This window comes from Loxodonta africana, chromosome 9 (assembly GCF_030014295.1).
Source record: "Loxodonta africana isolate mLoxAfr1 chromosome 9, mLoxAfr1.hap2, whole genome shotgun sequence".
NCBI classification, from domain to species: domain Eukaryota; kingdom Metazoa; phylum Chordata; class Mammalia; order Proboscidea; family Elephantidae; genus Loxodonta; species Loxodonta africana.
The window spans coordinates 82,211,101-82,232,444 of NC_087350.1; the positions used below are offsets into that span (position 1 = coordinate 82,211,101).

The 21,344-nt window shown below is 42.0% G+C and overlaps 1 protein-coding gene across 9 annotated transcripts in view; it reads right to left on the reverse strand.

Annotated features, from left to right (window-relative positions):
- Nucleotides 1-21,344, reverse strand: part of RUSC2 (RUN and SH3 domain containing 2) — a 70,146-nt gene that overhangs the window by 20,715 nt on the left and 28,087 nt on the right. Inside the window, exon 1 of one of the 9 annotated variants that reach the window (XM_064291760.1) lies at nt 788-11,597. The exons of the other annotated variants lie outside the window; for them this stretch is intronic. The gene's annotated coding sequence lies outside the window, so the exon portion shown is untranslated. Of the gene's footprint in view, nt 1-787; nt 11,598-21,344 lie in introns of those variants that run through there. 9 annotated transcript variants of the gene reach the window in all.

A 21,344-nucleotide genomic window follows, 5' to 3' on the forward strand; every position in this document is an offset into this window, starting at 1 on the left:
AAATGAGGATGGAGCAATCTTACCTTGACCTGAGGTCCTGATAAGGAGCATCTATAGGACTGATAATCTTTCCTGTCTGGGTCCTCTCTCAGATAGGACTAAAGGGAAGAGGACAGTCAGAGGAATTCAGAAATATTAGTTTAAGCTTAGGTTTTTTTCTGCCAATAATCTAAGTCTGTATAAGAAGACTAATTATAATAAGTCAGGTGCCCTAGGCATTATGATGACCTTCTTCACTGCTAAATACTGTGGCACCACTTGGTCAACATTTTTCTTACTCCATCCTTTCCTGCAACCTTTATATAGCACCACAAGATATGGTATGTATGTCTACGTGCCTGTGTGGAGAGAAAGGATGGGCTTGATTCTTGCCAGCCCCTCCTCTTAAAAGCTGTGTGGACCCCTGCATGTTTTCCATCATAAACTTATAGCAGCTTTAGGACTGTCCTCTCCAATTAAGCCTTTGTCTCTTAATGTGACCCCTTCCACGCTGACCCACACTATATATCAGCTTCATTAGAGATGCCCAGCACGGATCTTTAAACCAAAACAAGAACAAGGGTTCTGGAGAAAGGAGGGAGGGACCTTCAGCTTCTTGACAAAAGCGCATGAAGACCAAGCCTCTGCTTGTCCCCCTCTCTGCACCACAGCATGTCTAATGTTCCCTTTCTCTCTCTTTCTGTCTCCGAAAGACAAAGCCAACCATCATAAACCAGGGCCCAAACGTGCTGACCAGTTATTCTGGCGTTTCTGCCCTTCCCCTCCCCCCAGCTCTGCTGAGCCATACCTCTGTAAGGAGCCTTGAGCTGTACCTGGAGGCTTCGGTTTCTTTTTGCACTCCTACGAGCTCTACCTTGACAGTTCCAGCTGAGGCACTGTTCCACAGGACCACACAGGGGCAACTGGGCTGATTTCCTAAGATCTGATTTCTGCTAAATACAATGGCATCGTTGCTGATGCAGGGAGGCTGCGCAATCCCAGCCCCAGTATCCTTGCCACTGCCGCTTGTGCTGCGGTGACGTTGCTGCTAAGGGAAGGGGGAAGGGAAAAGAGCCGGCATGCCCACAGTACAGACTCTCAGCCTCCCTCCCTGCCAGTCCCTGCGGGCCCTTTAGCCTAGGGAAGGGGGAGGGTAGAGAAAGGAGTCAGCCACAGAAGGCAGTCAGAGCTGGAAGATGGGGAACTCTCAAAGCAGCAGAGGGAAAACAGGTAGCGCTGGGCCTAGCTCCTCTCATCTTTGAGAATCTCAGGGAGAAAGAAAGTCTGGGCAGAGGCTTAGAGCTTCCTTCCTTTCTTAAGCCCCTCCTTTTAGATCTTAGCCAGAAACCTCGCCCTCCTCTACTCACCCGCTCTGAATGACTCCTTGTTTTCCCATTTTTTTCCTCTCAATAGGATTCCAGACTAGCCTCAGGGTGGAGCAGCCAACCTGGGAGGGGGTTCCTGAAGCCCTAAAGGGAGGCTGCAGGGGCCAGTCATCACTCTACCTGCAGGACACCAAGCTAGTCCTGTGGATGCCCAACTAAGGGCTAGGCTTCCCAGGGTGTGCCTCCTCAGGGAAGCGGGTATGTCTCAGAAAAAAAGAGAGACTGGGCCATAGGCAGTCTTCTGTATACAAGGTGGCAGTGAGTCTTAGGACCACACTGGCTGCAAGCCCCGTTCCTAACACAGGGTCCAAGTCCTAACAGATCCAAGAAGTCTGAATCTTCAGAGGGTCTGCTAGCTGTAACTGTAGCAGAACCTGCCCGCTCACATAAATCAATTATTGGTCAGTGCTGAATGGAGTCCAGGTGAAACTGTGGAAAGGCACAGTCCCTTTAGCCAGTCTGAGAGGCCAGGAAGTCTATCTTCCTAGGGAAAGGAGGGGTAAGGAAAGGGAGTTGGTTCTCCTAGGCTAGAGAAAAATCTCAGCCATCCTGGAAAGCCTACTGAGCCCTCTGCCTCTTCCTCACACCATTCTTCCCAGGTTCTAGGCCAATTCTGTAGTAGTAAGTAAACAGTGGAGAAGCCACAGCCAGAGCAGAAGCCAGTTGTATTGTACAGCAAGTAACAGCACTGTCCCTGTCCACTTCATGCCACTGCTCCCTGATGTCACCCTTCAACACAGAGATCATCTCAAGCTAGGCTTGGCTCCCGTCACAGATTCAATTGTGGCCCCTAAAAATATGTGTCAACTTGGCTAGGCCATGATTCCCAGTATTGTGTGATTGTTCACCATTTTGCCATCTGATATGATTTTCCTGTGTTGTAAATCCTACCTCTATCATGTTAATGAGGCAGGATTAGAGGCAGTTATGTTAATGAGGCAGGACTCAATCTACAAGATTAGGTTGTGTCTTAAATCAACCTCTTTCGAGATATGAAAGCAGTGAGTAGAGAGACAGGGGGACCTCATACCACCAAAAAAGCAGTGCAAGGAGCAGAGTGCATCCTTTGGATCCAGGGTTCCTGTGTTGAGAATCTTCTAGATCAGGGAAAGATTAATGACAAGGACCTTCCCACAGAGCTGACAGAGAGAGGCTTCCCATGGAGCTGGCACCCTGAATTCACACTTATAGCCTCCTAGGCTGTGAGAGAAAAAATTTCTCTTTGTTAAAGCCATCCACTTGTGGTATTTCTGTTATAGCAGCATTAGATAATTAAGATAGCCCCCAAGAACTAACACTGCCTGAGGCTCCTCCCAGTGTCAACTACTATGTGGACTCCATAGTCCAGCCCTTGGATTTCAGGCCCCTAGAAAGAAGCCTTGTGGAAAACACTGGCCAGGACCACAGCAGCTAACTCTCAGGGTCTCGAAGAGATGTAGTCCCTTTCCCTTCATTGTTTCTTCTATTCCCTGTGAGACCCATGTGCCCACTGATGCCATGCTAAGATGAGTTTAACTGTGGAGAGAGCAGAAGTGGCTAAAGACCTCAAAGCTCTATATTCAACACTGGCTTGTTGGAGGGACCGTGGCCTCTTGACCCCACAAAGCAGGGAACAATGAGGACAGGAAGCAGGGAAGAAGGCTGTTCATAAAACTAACCAACACTAGTATAAGTCCTTTCAGGGAGAGTGAAAGGAACAGAAATGGTATCACTGTACTTTCCTCTCTGTTGCTGATACAGACCACAAACGGGATTGGATAAATGGCTGTAGGATAGGGCAAAATCATTCTCCATGACCAAGTACATGGAATTCGAGCTTCTCATTGTGAGAGCTCTAGGTCTTTTGTCTGTGAAATTTCTGTGAGGCTAAGCCATGTATTGCACCTGGCGAGCTAGTAGTTAGGAAATGTTTCCAGTTGCCTACGGAAGGCGGTCACTTTTATACTTTTAGTGCTTAGCTACTTTACCACATCTGTCTTAGGCTGGGTTCTCTAGAAAAGCAAAAACATAAGCAATATATATATTTCACTGGTGATATATATTTATATCAAGGAATGGTTCACATGGTTGTAGAGGCTGGCAAGTCCGAAGTCTGTGGGTCAGGTGTCAGGCTGGAGGGTCCTCCTGACTCATGTAGCTGCAGGGGCTGATGACCCCAGGATCAGAAGGTCAGACAGCAGGCTGCTGGTTCACAGACTGTGGAGGCTGACAAATCCCCAAATCGGTAGGCACTATGGCAGGCAGCTGGCTCAAGTCCCAAGAACTGGAGGTCAGATGATGATGAGCCAGATACAGTATCCAGAGCAAGCAAGTGAGCTTTGCCAGAACCTCCATATATGTATTGGATGCAGGCCACACTCCCAAAGAAACTCCCCTTATAACTGAGTGGCTGGTCACATCAGATCACATCATGGAAGATGACTACATCATTACATAACTGCCAAACCACATCATTACATAACTGCCAGACCACTGAGAATCATGGCCCAGCCAAGCTGACATACAAACCTTAATGATTACTACATTATAGACCACATCATCACCTACTTCCCAAACATCACTGTCAAAGGCCTATATGGATTTTGATGAAAGATCAAATTATTTTCTGGCCAGAAACAAAATACAAATACTGACACATTATAAACCTCAACTGCCTCCTAACTAATCTCTCCACCTGTAATTTACCTTACATGACTACCAGATCCATCTCCTTAAGTACCATCAATCTGCATCATGTGACTCCTTCTGCTCCTTTTAGAGGCCTCCCATCACTCAGAGAATCAAGTTCAAACTACTCATTTTGGCTTTCGAGTCCCTTTATCTTGGTTGTCTACTCCCTCACCACCCAACTTCACCTCCCAGACTCCATCATGCAATCCTTCAAACTTGTTTCACCAGCTCATTTCTACTTTGCTGCCTTAGTTCATTCAGATTCTCCTGTCTGTTGCACTTGGTCATATTCAGGATTATCCAAAACCTGTAAGGTCCAAATCAACTCTTGCACCAAGTCTTCCTTGATTGTTCCAGAGCCAGAAATGATCTCTTTGCCCTCTGAACCAGTGATTCTAGGTTGTAGATTTTATGAACAAGATATCCCACAAAAACTAGGGGACCAACATAGGATTTCCAACCTCTTATACTGCTGAGTAGCATCATTAAAAGAAAAAAATTCACTTACATCATCTACTATCATCAGTTTATAAAAGGAAGCATACTGTCATTATTTTTCTCATTTCATTGCATACTGATCAGAAAATAGCATTAGTCCATGAGAGTTTTGATTAAGTAAATCATGCCACTTAACATGGTTATTATTATTATTTTTTGCATATCTGCCTTAATGTTTCTTCTAGACTGCAAAGTCCAAGCTAAATCTATCTTTTTATCCCCAATATCCAGGATATAAAACAGTATCATTTTAATTTCGTGTTGCTTGGCTTCTAATTTCGTGTGCTGCCTTCGAGCTGATTCCGGCTCATGGTAATTCCATGTATGTCAAAGTAGAAGTGTGCTCTGTAGGGTTTTCAGTGGCTGATTTTTTAGAAGAAGATCACCAGGTCTTTCTTCTGAGGCACCTCTGGGTGGACTTGAATCTCCAACCTACTGTGTAGCAGCTGAGTTGGTTAACCATTGCACCACCCAGGGACTCCTTTGGGAAACAGAAGGTGTTTAATCAAAGTCTTGTTGAACTGAAGCAGACTACAAAGAGATGTTCCTTGAGTGTAAATAACTGACTCAATAGGCTGGGAAGAGAAGACCCCTGTTGCTCACATGAGAAAAAGTTTTATTAAAAAGAAGCTTAGAAAACAAAGGAGTAACTCTTCATGACCTTGGGTTAGGCAAAGCCTTCTTAGACAGGCCACCGAAAGTATAAGCAACAAAATAAAATGTTAATAATTTGGATTTATCAATACTAAAAACATTAGTGCTTCAAATGATACCATCAAGATAGTGAAGACAACCCACAGGATGGAAGAAAATATTTGAAAATCATATATCTGATAAGGGAATTCTATCCACAATATATAAAAAACTATTACAACTCAACAATAAAAAGACATATAGCCCAATTAAAAAATGAGCAGACTATGAATAGATATTTCTTCAAAGAAGACATTTAAATGGCCAACAAGCACATGAAAAGGTACTCAACAATATTAGTCATTAGGTAAATGCAAGTCAAAACCACAATGAAACACCACTTTGCACTCACTAAATCCATTGGCATCAAGTTGATTCTGACTCAAAGTGACCCCAAAGGACAGAGTAGAACTGCCCCATAGGGTTTCCAAGGCTGTAAAGCTTTATGGAAGCAGACTGCTACATCTTTCTCCCATGGAGTGGCTGGTAGGTTTGAACCTCAAACCTTTCAGTTAGCAGCCAAGTGCTTAACCACTATGTCACCAGGGCTCCTTACACACCCACTAGGAGAAATATAATAAAAAATATGTCAGCCAATAATAACTGTTGACAAGGATGAGGAGAAATTAGGACTCTCATACATTGTTGATGGAAATGTAAAATGGTGCAGCTGCTTTGGAAAACAGTCTGGCAGTTCTTCAAAATGTTAAACAGAGAGTCACCATGTGACTCAGTAATTCCACTTTTAGGTGTATACCCTAGAGAACTGAAGACTTTATGTTCACCGAAAACTTGTACACAAATGTGCACAACAGCATCATTATTCATAATAGCCAAAAAGTGGAAACAACCCAAATGTCCATCAGCTGATGAATGGATAAAGAAAATGTGGTATATCCATACAATGAAATATTATTGGGCAATAAAAAGAAATGAAGTACTGATATATGCTACAATATGGACAGATCTTGAAAATAGTGTGCTAAGTTAAAGAAACCAGACATAAAAGGCACATATTGTATAATTCCATTTATATAAAATGTCCAGAATAGGCAAATCTGTAGACACAGAAAGTAGACTAGTGGTTGCCAGGGATTGGAGGGAAGGGGATTAGGGAGTTACTATTAATGGATATGGGGGGCTTTCTTTTCAGGATGATGAAAAGATTCGAAAATTAGACTGTGGTGACAGAAGCACAACTCTGTGAATATACTAAAAACAACTGAATTGTACACTTTAAATGGGTGAACTGTATGGTATATGAATTATATCTCAAAAAAGCTATTAAGAAAAGGAGAGAAAGAAGCTTGAATGGTGTTGCTCAGCTCCACAGAGGCAGAAGTCTTTGAATGCCCTGTAACTGGGTGAGTTGGAGGGTCTCAGGCATACCAGAAAGTGGAAGAAAGCACTGGCACGTCAATCCAAAAAAAAAAAAAAAGACCTCAGAAATCCCCTTTCTTCTTCTACCTGTCAACCAAAATTCTTAAATGGACTATGTTAACTTTCTCTGTTTTCCTTAACCATTTCTTAGCCACCAGAAATCTGCCTTCTCCCTTAATTATTATTCTTAAGTTATTATCTTTAGGTCATCAATAACCCGCTTTCTCTGTCCTTAAAATACTTGAACTGTCTGAAGCAGTTATAACATTTTAACTTACAATATGTGAATTGTCTACACTATTAGCCATCCGCTCCTACTTGAAACCCTCTTCTTCCTTTGGCTTCTATAATACCAACCCTCATGGTTCTACTTCTTAGATCATTCTTTCTTCACTGTTTAATAAAACAATACCTGGCCCATATTTAAATGCAGATTTATAGCAAGGTACAGATCTGAAGACTTTTCAACCATTTCTGAGAAGTGCTTAGCCCTTTCCATTATCTATGCTGTTGATTTCCAAAGCTTAATTCTTCCTGAACTTCCAGAATCACATATCCAATAGCCTAGTAAATACTTTTTGCTATTACCTTAAATTCAACACATATAAAGCCAAATGCATTTTTCTATTCCAAATCAGTTCCTCCTTAGGACTACCAGTAAAAAAGCTTGAAAATGTAAGAGGCATCCAGATTCCTCTCTTTTTCCCCCCTCACATTCAGCCAATCACCAAATCATGCTGGGTCTTCCTTCCAATGTTTTAGGCACTGATCACTCTAAAAATAATTTATTACGCTTTTACTATAAGGTGATGGAGCCCTGGTGTCCCAGCAGTTAAGCACTTGACTGCTAATAGGAAAATTGGCAGTTCAAACCCACCACCTGCTCTGCAGGAGAAAGATGTGGCAGTCTTTTTCCATAAACATTACAGCCTTGGAAACTCTATGGGACAGTTCTACTCTGTCCTATAGACACGCTATGAGTCAAAATGAATTGATGGCCAAAGGTTTAGGTTTTGGGTTACTATATGCCAAGCATTATGCTAAGCACTTCAGTCACATTATCTCATTTAGTTCATATAACTATTCTCTAAACCAGTTATCCCTATGTTATGGATGAGAAATCTGAGGCTCATGGATAGTAAATAATCTATCCAAAGTAACACAGCCAGTAAGTGTGCTGGGATTCAGCTATAGGTCCACCAGATTCCAAAGTCAATGTTCTTAACTACTTGCTATACGGCCTCTGAATTATTATAGTCTTTTAACTAGTTTTCTTGCTTTCATTATGGCTCTTTCCTCCTCTATCCTATATATCGGAGCCCTGATGGCACAGTGGTTAAGAGCTCAGCTGCTAACCAAACGGTCGGCGTTAGAATTCACTAGCTGCTCCTTGGACACTCTATGGGGCAGTTCTACTCTGTCTGATAGGGTTGCTTTGAGTTGCAATCAACTCTACAACAATGTTTTTTTTTTTTATCCTATATATTGACAAAAGATTAATCTCCCTAAAATGCTGCCTTCGGTATGTCACTCTACTACTAAAAAGTCCTCGGTGGCTCCCTACTGCCTACAGGATAAAGTAAAAATTCTTTAATGTGGCATTCAACATTCCTTCCTACCTATCCAACCATGTTTCAAATTCTGAGTTTTGGCTCACTCCACCGGGAAGATATCTAGATTGCTTCCCCCTATATTTCTCTCTTTTAGGATCTAGTGCAAATTCTACCACCTGTGGAAGCTTTTCTCTATCATGGAAGTCTTTTTTCTGAACTTCTTCAATATCAGTTGTTTGTACAACTCATTTGGCACCAAGCCTTGGGCATTTTATTTTGTCATGTATCTCTCGATGACAGTACACTTTTGAAGGGTAGGACTATGTCTTATACCTTTATAAGTAATTCTGAACACAGGGCCTTGGTACATAGTAGGGCACCAATGATGTTGTCTGATAAAGCTACTAAATGGCAAGTCCAACAGGCTACCTAGACCCAAGCCTAGGAAAAGAGGCAGGCAGGTAGGAGGAGGAGGAGGGGGAGAGGAGAAGAAAATCTGAGGCGTAGTAGAGTGCTTAGTAATAAATTTTCAAGCCAAGATCTTAAACTCTCTTTTTCTTTTAATTTTTATTGTGCTTTAAGTGAAAGTTTACAAATCAAGTCGGTTTCTCACACTAAAACTTATATACACCTTGCTACGTACTCCCAATTGCTTTCTCCCTAATGAGACAGCCCACTCTCTCCCTCCACTCTTTCTTTTCATGTCCATTTCGCCAGCCTCTAACCCCCTCTACCCTCTCATCTCCCCTCCAGACAGGAGATGCCAACAAAGTCTCAAGTGTCGACCTGATTCAAGAAGTTCACTCCTCACCAGCATCCCTCTCCATCCCATTGTCCAGTCCAATCTCTGTCTGAAGAGCTGGCTTTGGGAATGCTTCCTATCCTGGGCCAACAGAAGGTCTGGGGACCATGACCATGGGGGTCCTTTTAGTCTCAGTCAGACCATTAAGTCTAGTAAGATCGTAAACCCTTGATCTCTCATTTTTCTTCATTTTCATAATGAGGATGGAAAGATGACTGAGCAGCTGTGTCTTCAGTCAGTACATTCCCTACTATTTATTCCCAAGTCATGCCATAAAGCAAAGGTTAAAAAGTGACACACTGATGGTCACATCTAGTGTGTTAACAGATTTTATATGGCTTATACAGTATTTTTTTTTTATACAGTATTGGTCCATGCACTGTTTAAAATTTTTTTTTCTAGTTCGTATACTTTACTTTTCTTTTTTAAATAATTTTTATTGCGCTTTAAGTGAAAGTTTACAAATCAAATCAGTCTCTCACATATAAACTTATATACACCTTACTACATACTCCCACTTACTCTCCCCCTAACGAGTCAGCCCACTCCCTCCTTCCAGTCTCTCCTTTCGTGACCGTTTTGCCAGTTTCTAATCCCTTCTACCCTCCCATCTCCCCTCCAGACAGGAGATGCCAACATAGTCTCAAGTGTCGACCTGATTCAAGAAGTTCACACCTCACCAGCATCCCTCTCCATCCCATTGTCCAGTCCAATCTCTGTCTGAAGAGCTGGCTTTGGGAATGCTTCCTATCCTGGGCCAACAGAAGGTCTGGGGACCATGACCATGGGGGTCCTTCTAGTCTCAGTCAGACCATTAAGTCTAGTAAGATCTTAAACCCTTGATCTCTCATTTTTCCCCATTTTCATAATGAGGATGGAAAGATGACTGAGAAGCTGTGTCTTCAGTCAGTACATTCCCCACTATTTATTCCCACAGTCATACCATATAGCAAAGGTTGAAAAGTGACACACTGATGGTCACATCTACTGTGTTAACAGGTTTTACGTGGCTTATACAGTATTGGTCCATGAACTGTTTAAAATTTTTAAAAATAAGTTGCCATCATAAAAATTTTAGATATTTCTTTAAAAAAAAAATCTGGATTTCCAGCTTGTCTTGCTTGAAAAATCAGAAGAACTGACCCCACTGGGCCCTCATTCTTAGATGATAATAATCAGCTGGAGCTGAGAAGTAGCTGCTCTCATAAGATGGATATATGCCCTTCAGTTTGACATGCTTCCACTATTCCTTATGGTCTCTTATACCTGGCCAGCTTCATTTGTTCAATTTATTTGTTTGTATTATTTGCCTGGCTCCTACAAGGCATTTGAATTTGCAACTCTTACCCAGAGTAACAGCTGTGCTTTTTTTTTTTTTAATGCCTCTAGCCCCCCTATTTTACCTCACATTTCCACAAAGACGTTCACAGCAGCCTTGGTTGTAACAGCAAAAATGGAAAATATTCCAAATGTTCAACAATAGAAAACAGCTAATTAAACTGTAGTCTAGCCATGCAATGGAATATAATGGAACCATAAAAAATTATGTTTACAAGGAACATTTAATGGCATGGAAAAGGCTTACATGTTAATTAAAAAAACTAGGATGGCAAATTGTATAGAGAGACTTCTGTCGCCTGCGTTATGGTGAACAAAATATTAAGGGGTCCCTTCTAGATCCTGTATAGCATACACTTTAAAAAACATCTCAGGGCTTTAAGTATGTAGGGGAAATCTCCAAGGCTACTCCCTTTCCAGCTCCCTAGCCCCAAAGGGGATTAAACCATGAGTGGTGGAGTAAGCAAGGGGGAGGACCAAGGTTCCTTGTGCGCCAATTCCCAAAGCATCCCTGCAGTCAGGATGACAAACCATGCACCACTAGAAAGGTGAGGGAGATAAACCTGAGACTCCTGTATTAAGTAAGGATTCTTGAAGGAATCACTTGAATCAAGTGATTCAAGGCTGGTGGTGCCCTCGCCAACCCCACCAGCTTTTGGCAGAAGCAGATACAAATCTCTGGAGGAAGATATCCTCCAACTTAATTCAATGGGATACTCAGATTAAAAAACAAGCAAATATTAGTTTACAATTAAAGATCACAAATACTCATGGAGACACCATGAGTGAATGACAGAGAAAACAAACAACAGATTTAGTCTGCAAGGATTTCAGATATTAAAAAATGTCAGATATACATTTCTGATCAACGCCTGATCTCTAAAATCTACATGATACTACAAAAACTCAACTGCAAAAAGACAAATAACCCAATTAAAAAATGGGCAAAAGATATGAACAGACACTTCACTAAAGAAGACATTCAGGTAGCTTACAGATATATGAGGAAATGTTCACAATCATTAGCCATTAGAGAAATGCTGATCAAAATTTCATCTCACTCCAACAAGGCCGGCATTAATTCAAAAAACACAAAATAATAAATGTTGGAGAGGCTGTGGAGAGATTGGAACTCTTATACACTGCTGGTGGGAATGTCAAATGGTACAACCACTTTGGAAATCGATTTGGTGCTTAAAAAAGCTAGAAATAGAACTACCATACGATCCAGCAATCCCACTTCTTGGAATATATCCTAGAGAAATAAGAGCCTTTACACAAACAGATATATGCACACCCATGTTTACTGCAGCACTGTTTACAATAGCAAAAAGATGGAAGCAACCAAGATGTCCATTAACAGATGAATGGATAAATAAATTATGGTATGTTCACACAATGGAATACTACGCATCGATAAAGAACAGTGAGGAATCTGTGAAACATTTCATAACATGGAAGAACCTGGAAGGCATTATGCTGAGAGAAATTAGTTAGTTGCAAAAGGACAAATATTGTATAAGACCACTATTATAAGAAATTGAGAAATAGTTTAAACTGAGAAGAAAACATTCTTTTGTGGTTACGCGGAGAGGGGGCGAGGGAGGGTGGGAAAGGGGCATTCGCTAATTAGATAGTAGCTAAGATCTACTTTAGGTGAAGGGAAAGACAGCACACAGTACAGGGGAGGTCAGCATAATTGGACTAAACCAAAAGCAAAGAAGTTTCCTGAATAAACTGAATGCTTCAAAGGCCAGCGTAGCAGGGGCAGGGGTCTGGGGACCAGGGTTTCAGGGGACATCTAAGTCAATTGGCATAATAAAATCTATTAAGAAAACATTCTGCATCCCACTCTGAAGAGTGGCATCTGGGGTCTTAAACGCCAGCAAGCAGCCATCTAATCTAAGATGCATCAACTGGTCTCAACCCACCTGGATCAAAGGAGCATGAAGAACACCAAAGACACAAGGTGATTACCAGCCCAAGAGACAGTAAGGGCCACATGAACCAGAGACTACATCATCCTGAGACCAGAAGAACTAGATGGTGCCCGGCTACAACTGATGATTGCCCTGACAGGGAACACAACAGAGAACCCCCAAGGGAGCAGGAGAGCAGTGGGATGCAGACCCCAAATTCTCATAAGACCAGACTTAATGGTCTGACTGCGACTGGAAGAACCCCGGTGGTCATCCCCCCAGATCTTCTGTTGGCCCAGGATAGGAACCATTCCCGAAGCCAACTCTTCAGACATGGATTGGACTGGACAATGGGGTTGGAGAGGGATGCTGGTGAGGAGTGAGCTTCTTGGATCAGGTGGATACTTGAGACTATGTTTGCATCTCCTGCCTGGAGGGGAGGTGAGAGGGTGGAGGGGGTTAGAAGCTGGGGAAATGGACACGAAAAGAGAGAGTGAAGGGAGAGAGCGGGCTGTCTCATTAAAAGGGGGAGAGTAATTGGGAGTATGTAGCAAGGTGTATATGGGTTTTTGTGTGAGAGACTGACTTGATTTGTAAACTTTCACTTAAAGAACAATAAAAATTATAAAAAAAGTGTCAGATATAGAATACAAAATAGCTATATGTGAAATGTTTTAAATAAAGAACAGAATCTGTAAGATATGCGAGTAGCAAAAGTTTATCAGAAAACGACCTGACAGATCTGAAAAAAGCCAAACAGAACTTTCAGAAATTAGAGACATAATTATTGAAATAAAAATTCAAGGATGACTTCATTAGTAGTTTAGGCAAAGTTGAAGTGAGAATTAGTGAACCGGAAGACAGATCTGAAGGAATTACACAGAACATAACACAGAAAGAAAAGGAAACAAACAAAAGAGATAAGATGGAATGAGAAGACCTAACATACTCCTGATGAGAGTCCCAGAGTAAGAGCAAAGAGAATAAAGGAGAGAAAATATTTGAAGAGATGTTGTTGTTGTTAGTTGCCATCAAGTTGATTCTGGCTCATGATGACCCCATGTGTTACAGAGTAGAACTTCTCTATAGGGTTTTCTTGGCTGTAATCTTAATGGAAGCAGATTGCCAGGGCTATATTCCCAGGTACTGGTGGGTGGGTTTGAACTGTCAACCTTTAGGTTAACAGTTGAATATAAGTTGTTTATGCCACCTAGATCCCTTTGAAGAGATAATGGCAGATAATTTTCCAGAAGTGATAGAAAACATGAATCCATGGATTGAGGAAGTACAACATATGCCAATCAGGAGTTTGAAAAAATCAGTAACAAGTAATGATTTAGACTGTATACCAGTAAAACTGTTTTGTGAGGATTGCACAGGACTGGGCAGCATGTTCTTCTATTGTTGCTATGAGTCAGAACAGACTTGACAGCACCTAACAAGTATAACAAAATTGTTTGAATATAATAAACTTAGTTACTAGATGAGTGTCTCGGTCATCTAGTGCTGCTATAACAGAAATACCAAAAGTGGATGGCTTTAACAAGGAGAAATTTATTTCCTCACAATAAAGTAGGCTAAAAGTCCAAATTCAGGGCCTCAGCTCCAGGCTAGGGCTTCTCTCTGTCAGCCTTTTCATCAATCTTCCCCCAGGCTAGGAGCTTCTCTGCACAGGGACCCAGGGTCCAAAGGACATGCTCTGCTCCAGCACTGCATTCTTGGTGGTATGAGGTCTTCCCATCTCTTTGCTCACTTCTCTCTTTTATATCTCAAGAGATTGCCTCAAGACACAATCCAATCTTGTAGACTGAGTCCTGCCTCACTAACACAACTGCCGCCCATCCTCCCTTATTAACATCATAGAGGCAGGATTTACAACATATAGGAAAATCAGGCAATACGCAGAATCATGGTCCAGCCAAACTGATACACACATTTTTTTAAAAAATGATTTTTATTGCGCTTTAAGTGAAAGTTTACAAATCAAGTCAGTCTCTCACACAAAATCCATATACACCTTGCTACATACTCCCAATTACTCTCCCCCTAATGAGACAGCCCACTCTCTCCCTTCACTCTCTCTTTTTGTGTCCTTTTCGCCAGCTTCTAACCCTCTCCACACTCTCATCTCCCCTCCAGGCAGGAGATGCAAACATAGTCTCAAGTGTCCACCTGATCCAAGAAGCTCACTCCTCACCAGCATCCCTCTCCAACCCCATTGTCCAGTCCAATCCATGTCTGAAGAGTTGGCTTTGGGAATGGTTCCTGTCCTGTGCCAACAGAAGGTCTGGGGGCCATGACCACTGGGGTCCTTCCAGTCGCAGTCAGACCATTAAGTCTGGTCTTATGAGAATTTGGGGTCTGCATCCCACTGCTCTCCTGCTCCCTCAGGGGTTCTCTGTCGTGTTCCCTGTCAGGGCAGTCATCGGTTGTAGCCGGTTGTAGTTCTTCTGGTCTCAGCATGATGTAGTCTCTAGTTCATGTGGCCCTTTCTGTCTCTTGGGCTCATAATCACCTTGTGTCCTTGGCGTTCTTCATTCTCCTTTGATCCAGGTGGGTTGAGACCAATTGATGCACCTTAGATGGCTGCTTGCTAGCGTTTAAGACCCCAGATGCCACTCTTCAAAGTGGGATGCAGAATGTTTTCTCAATAGATTTTATTATGTCAATGGACTTAGATGTCCCCTGAAACCCTGGTCCCCAGACCCCTGCCCCTGCTACGCTGGCCTTTGAAGCATTCAGTTTATTCAGGAAACTTCTTTGCTTTTGGTTTAGTCCAATTGTGATACACACATTTTTGGGGGGACTTAATTCAATCCGTGAAAATCATGTAATATCTGTTGGTATGTTGTGTGATCCTGGGCCAATTACCTAGTTCTTCCCTGCCTCTAAATAACAACAAAAAAATCTGTTGCTGTTGAGTCGATTCTGACTCACAGTGACCCTATAGGACAGAACAGAACTGCCCCATAGAGTTTCCAAGGAGCACCTGGCAGATCTGAACTACCATTCTTTTTGGTTAGCAGCCATAGCTCTTAACCACTATGCCACCTGGGTTTCCTCCCTGACTCTATTCCCTGTAAAATGGGGATGACAATAATACCTACCACAGTAAATGAATTAATACTATAAAGTAGTTAAAATTTTGCCTGACACATACCAAATATTTAGTAAAAATAAAATTTTTTTATTGTCAAGTGATAACTTGTTGATTAATACTTAAAAATTCCACAAAAGAGGCTACACCTATGATCAAAATGGGAGAGTAGCCTTTGACAAGTCTGAAAAGACTGGATGTGTACCTTCCTCCACTCCTTAATTCTAGCATTCCTGAGAACCCAGTGACTGCCTGTACAACTTCCCTGAGCTATATGGGAGAATCTAGGGGTGCCGAAAATAAAATATATGGGAATATAACCATTATCTAGTGAGCATTCCTGTGCCTGGACCAGGTTATTTTATAGGGAGTCATTTGGTAAAAAAAAGGATCTAGAGGTTGGGAGACACAGTATACCTCTTGCTACAGATTTGAGTAGTAGCCTACTTAAAATAGTGTGTGAATGTGCTCTATAAACTAGTAATTTTTTATAGAAATGTAAAGTATTGTTATTACTCTAAAAATTCTAGGGGTACATTTTTAAGAGTTATATATGAATAGGACTCTGTAGTTCTATTGTTAGAGGCTGGTTTCATAAGTTAGGAGAGCCAAAGAGTCAGTGAAAGGGAAAGGGCTCAAGACGAAGCAACAGGTATTGAATAGACATGCCACAAATCTTTAGAGAGCTGGGCACTAAATTAATTAGAAATTTACACTCTCATAAGGAGACTGAGAAAAGAGGGAGAGAGAAATACATATTCAATAACTCGCTGGACATGTCCATTTGAATATTCCAGTGATATCTCCAATCATCAAGGCCCAAAATAAACTGATCATCTCCCCAACCTTCACTCTCCTCATCTTCATCCTCACTGTCCACTGTTACCCGAAGAAGGGATCTGGAAGTCATCCTTAATTCCTCTTCCTTCCCCACCCCTGATTAACAATCAGCTCTGAACACTTAATCCATATTACCTCCTAAATTTGTCCTAGAACTTTACAGTCTTCTAAAACATAAATCTAATCGTATTGCTCTGCTGTGTAAAATTCTTCAGTAGTTCCTCCTCACCATCGGGATAAAAACCCAAATTTTTGAAGGAAGCATATAAAGGTCTTCATTGTGTGGGCCTTAACTATGTTTCAAGCTTCATCTTCTTTTACTACCTAACCTCTAGCCATATATAAAATTACCGTGTGTATGAATTCTCAAATTTACCATGTTCTCTTCCATCTCTATGCCTATGTACATTCAGGGTTAGATTTTATTCTACGTGCCCATATGACTCAGTGAAAGTCACTACCACCAAATTTATATTGTATTAATTTACTTGTCTGCTTCACTCAAACAGAATTTGAGCCATTTAGGATCAAGAACCATGTCTTTCATTTCTGTATTCTCAGTGCTTTGCATATATCTAATTGAGTGTAATAGTTGTTCAGTAAGTGCTTATGGAATGAAATTATACATTCTAAAGAAATTTTGAAGCAATAGGAAAGACTAGTGAATAAACTTTAAAAGAATTAAGAAAGGATTTTACAGTATTAACTTTCTCAAGAAAATAATCAAGGGATACTGGTGTAAATAGAGGTGGCTGGTGCTAACAGGCAGCACCTAGGCAGTACAGTGTATAGGAAGACACATGGGGTCTGCTGTGCATGCAGTTTGCTGGCTGGCCAAGTTATAACTTGTTAACATACAAGCTCACCTTTGGTGACATCCTGCCCTGTAAAAATATCAAAGCATCTCTACTAGTTGGGACTGAGTAACATCTTTTCTCTATTATATGGGCTAGGCTAATTGTTGGTAATATTAAAAAGTCTCTATGCCATAGGACTAGACTGATTTGCTAAAATATGTTCAGAATAAGAAATTTCGTGTATTTGTGAAAATAGGGGAAGGACAAGAGTAAAAGAAAGATTAAAGAAAAAGAATTCTAGATGTCTGAAAAAAATGCTGTGCTTGGGACTTGAGTAGTCTGCAGTGGCAGCAGAATCAGAATCTTACATGGAATTTTCCAAGATAAGGTATCACTCTTTCTTAATAAAAACGACAAAAGAGAACAAAGATTAGCAACAAAAAACTTAAGTGCCTACAGAGAGGGTTATCATCAAAGAAGCAGCAGATTTACCCTGTGTAGAATTCCAGAACGGCTTAACAATTGGAGATCAAAGCACCTCTGAAAGTAGGGGTGGAGTACTAAACCCTGTTGCCGTTGGGTTGATTCTGACTCATAGCGACCCTGTAGGGCAGAGTAGAACCGCCCCATAGGATTTCCAAGGCTATAATCTTTACAGAAGCAGACGTGCCACACCATTCTCCCACAGAGTGTCTGGTGGGTTTGAACCACTGACCCTTCAGTTAGAAGCCAAGTGCCTAACCACAGAGCTACCAGGGCTCCTCAGTGGAGTACTAGACAGTTAAAAACAGGGATGTTGTTTTAAGTCTATAGAAGAAGCAGTTAGACTCCTACTCTCTGCCACAAACCCCATACTGCCAGGAGACTATACTTCTACTCCTTCTCCAGAGAAACTGACATGGAACTGCATCAGATTCAGAAAAACAAGGCACTGGAGAAAGTAGGATGAGGGGCCAGTCTGAAACACTGGGAAAGTAAAAGAAAATCTCCAAAAAAGAATCCCTGGATTCCTTCCTTCTCCTATTTCAGGAGAATACTAACGGCCAGACTTAATCACCCCTGCCCCATCTGGCAGATTACTTCTCTGCAGAAGCTGAACTACCCCAGAAAAAAGACTCTCAGATACAGACATTTGGGGGTTCCCCACAAAAAAGTCAGCTTGCTGCAACTGCCCACTAGAAAGTTCACCAGCTGATATGCCTATCCGCTCTCACAGAATTTCCATTGGCTTTTTAATGCCTCATTCCAAAATACAAGTCAGTAGCCAAGGACTTTTGAGGATAGTTTCTAACACGAAGAACAGTGACCAGAACAAAAGCAGAAAAAAGGAGTCTGAGAGAAACAAAATGCAGAGAAAGAAAAAAACAAAACAAAAACAACCAAAAAACCCAACCTATGAGGTCATTTTGCTGCTTTATTGATGATGCTAACTTTGAACTCTTGGTTCAGATGGCATCTGCCAGTTTTCTCCACTTTAAAGTTACGCTTTTATCTTTTGTAAATAATAAGAAATCTATGGACAGATACTTTTAGACTGTGTAAATATCCTGCTCCCTATCAAACTTTCATCTAATCTTTTTAGCATCCACTGATGATTTTTGTCTGAATAAGTTATTTACTATCATAGTTGCAAAATAGTGATTTTCTATTATTCCTTCTACATTTACTAGTTGGGATTCTAATGTAAGGGAAAGCTTTCCCCTTTTCTTCCTTTCTTCATTTGTTTATTTGGTTTCAGTATGGACTCACGGATTAATCTTTTTTTTTTTTTAATTCAGTGGGTCATAATCCATTTTTGTTATTGATTTTGAGGCTCATATTGTCCCAGACTTGGCATTTTTTTTCAATGTGAAGCTCTTTATTATCATGTATATAAAAAAAAATTGTATATATTTTTTAAATTAACTTTTTCTTTTGGAATAAATTTAGATTTATAGGGAAGTTGCAAAGATAGTTCAGAGGAAAAAAAAAAAAAAAAACCTGTTGCCGTCAAGTCGACCCTATAGGACAGAGTAGAACCGCCCCATAGGGTTTCCAAGGAGCACCTGGAACTGCCAACCTTCTGATCAGCAGCGGTAGCTCTTAACCAATATGTTACCAGGGTTTCCACAGTTGAGGAGCCGTGGTGGCGCAGTGGTTGAAAGCTTGGCTGCTACCCAAAAGGTCAGCAGTTTGAATCCACCACTCCCTCCTTGGAAATCCTATGGGGCAGTTTTATTCTGTCCTATAGGGTGGCTAAGAGTTAGAATTGACTTGACAGCAAGGGTATAGTTCAGAAAAAAAAATAATAAATTAAAAAAAAAATAGTTCAGAGAGTTCCCTTATATCCTTCAACCAGCTTCCCTAACATTAACATCCTACATACCTATGGTACATTTTATCAAAACAAAGAAATTAACATTAGTACATAGCTAAACTACAGACAATTTGGATTTTACCAGTTTTTCCACTAATATCATTTTTCTGTTATTTCGCTTTTAAAAAAATTAAATGTGTATATCTACCATCTGTCAGCTTGTCATACTGTGGTGACTTGCATTTTGCACCGATGCTGGAAGCTATGCTACCAGTATTTCAAATACCAGCAGGTTCCCCCATGGCGGACATGTGTCAGTGAAGCTACCAGACTAAGACGGACTAGGAACAAAGGCCTGGCAATCTACTTTTGAAAATTAACCAGTGAAAAACTTAGCGATCACAACAGAACATTGTCCGACTTGCTTGCTTTGGAGATGTTATCAGGAGGGACCAACTGTTAGAAGAGAACATCATGTTTGGTGAAGTAGAGGGCCAACAAGGAAACATGAGACCCTTGGTGAGATGGATTGACACAACAGCCGCAACGATGAACTCAAGCATGCTGGCGATTGTGAGAATGTCACAGACTTGGCAACATTTTGTATATAAGGTCACAATGAGTCGGAGTTGACTCCACGGCAGCTAACAACAAAAACAAATGCTTAGGAGGCGGAGCCAAGATGGCAGAATAGAGAGACGCTCCCGTGGAGCCCTCTTTACAACAAAGACCTGAAAAAACAAGTGAAAGGAGTATATTTGTGACACGCTGGGAGCCCTGAGCATCAAAGGCAAGCTTAGACAATGAACTGAGGGGCAGGGGGAGGAAGAGACCGTTCAGAAGCGGAGAGGAGTTACCGGACCTGAATCGCGGGGAGCCCTCAGACACCATTCCCTGAGTGGCTGTGGCGGCAGCAGCAGCAGCGGCCTGCTGGTCCTAGCGTTCCACCGCAGTTTCCTCAGGGAGAAGCAGCCAGCTGCGCAGCCCACTCACACCTCTGGAACCTGAGCAGAAGGGCGCTCTTGGCAAAAGCTAAGTACTTGCGTATATTTTACCGCACCCCCCCACCCCCAAGCTGGCTTCAGCAGCTGAATCCCCAGGCCTGAGATAGACCCTGGTGAGCACCTGGAGCCGTCTTCCCGGCCTTGGGGAAGGAAAAAATTTGCAACTGGGGGGAAAAGATAATTTGCCAGCTCCATTAACTGGGGGAGCTCAGGACAGAAGCGGCTCCTGTCCAGGCATAAACCGTCCGTGGACCTTGAGCACCTTTCCTTTCTGCATGGACCTGTGTGGGCCTATTTCGGAAGAATAGGCCCTTGTTGGCAAACTCCAACCATTTCAGCTGTGCTGTGGAGAGGTGGGTGTTTGAAGTTTGACATTGCTTTGCCTATTAAACAAGGTCCTCACCTACCCACAACAGGGACCTAAGAACTGGTGGCTCCACTTGGGTCGCCCAGCCACCCACGACAAGGGCCCAGGGATAACTGGTACCTCCCAGTCCTTACAACAAAATCTTTGGGTGCCCATGGTCCCTCTGCAGAGCCCACCCACCAGCATGCTCTAAGGAACAGAGACGCGTTTTCCTCAGAGACACTTGGGGGTCGGTTCTCAGCCCCCTGCCTTGTTCAGAGCGTGACCCCCTGCTGCAATCAGATATGGTATACACGCCAATCACCCCTGCCCCTCTAAGACTGTAGGACAGAGCCTGTACCACACACTTGATGATCAGCTACCTGGACACCTGAGCTGAACTCATACAAGAAAACTGAATGGACTCCTAGATTGATATACCTGATAACAGCTCTAGCCAGCTGGGGACAGGACACCAGAGCTCCAAAAGTAAAAATAATCAAGCTAGCTCACTCAAGCAACCCATAGGGGTATACCAAAACAAAACAAAGCAAGCAGCTATGACACAGTAAGCAAGCATAAACTGATACAATAACTTATAGATGGCTTGGAGACAACAGTCAATATCAAGTCACATAAAGAAACAGGCCATGATCACCTCAACATGCTCTCAAAACAAAGAATCCAGGGATCTTTTAGATGAAAGTGCATTCCTGGAATTACCAGAGGCAGAATACAAAAGTTTAA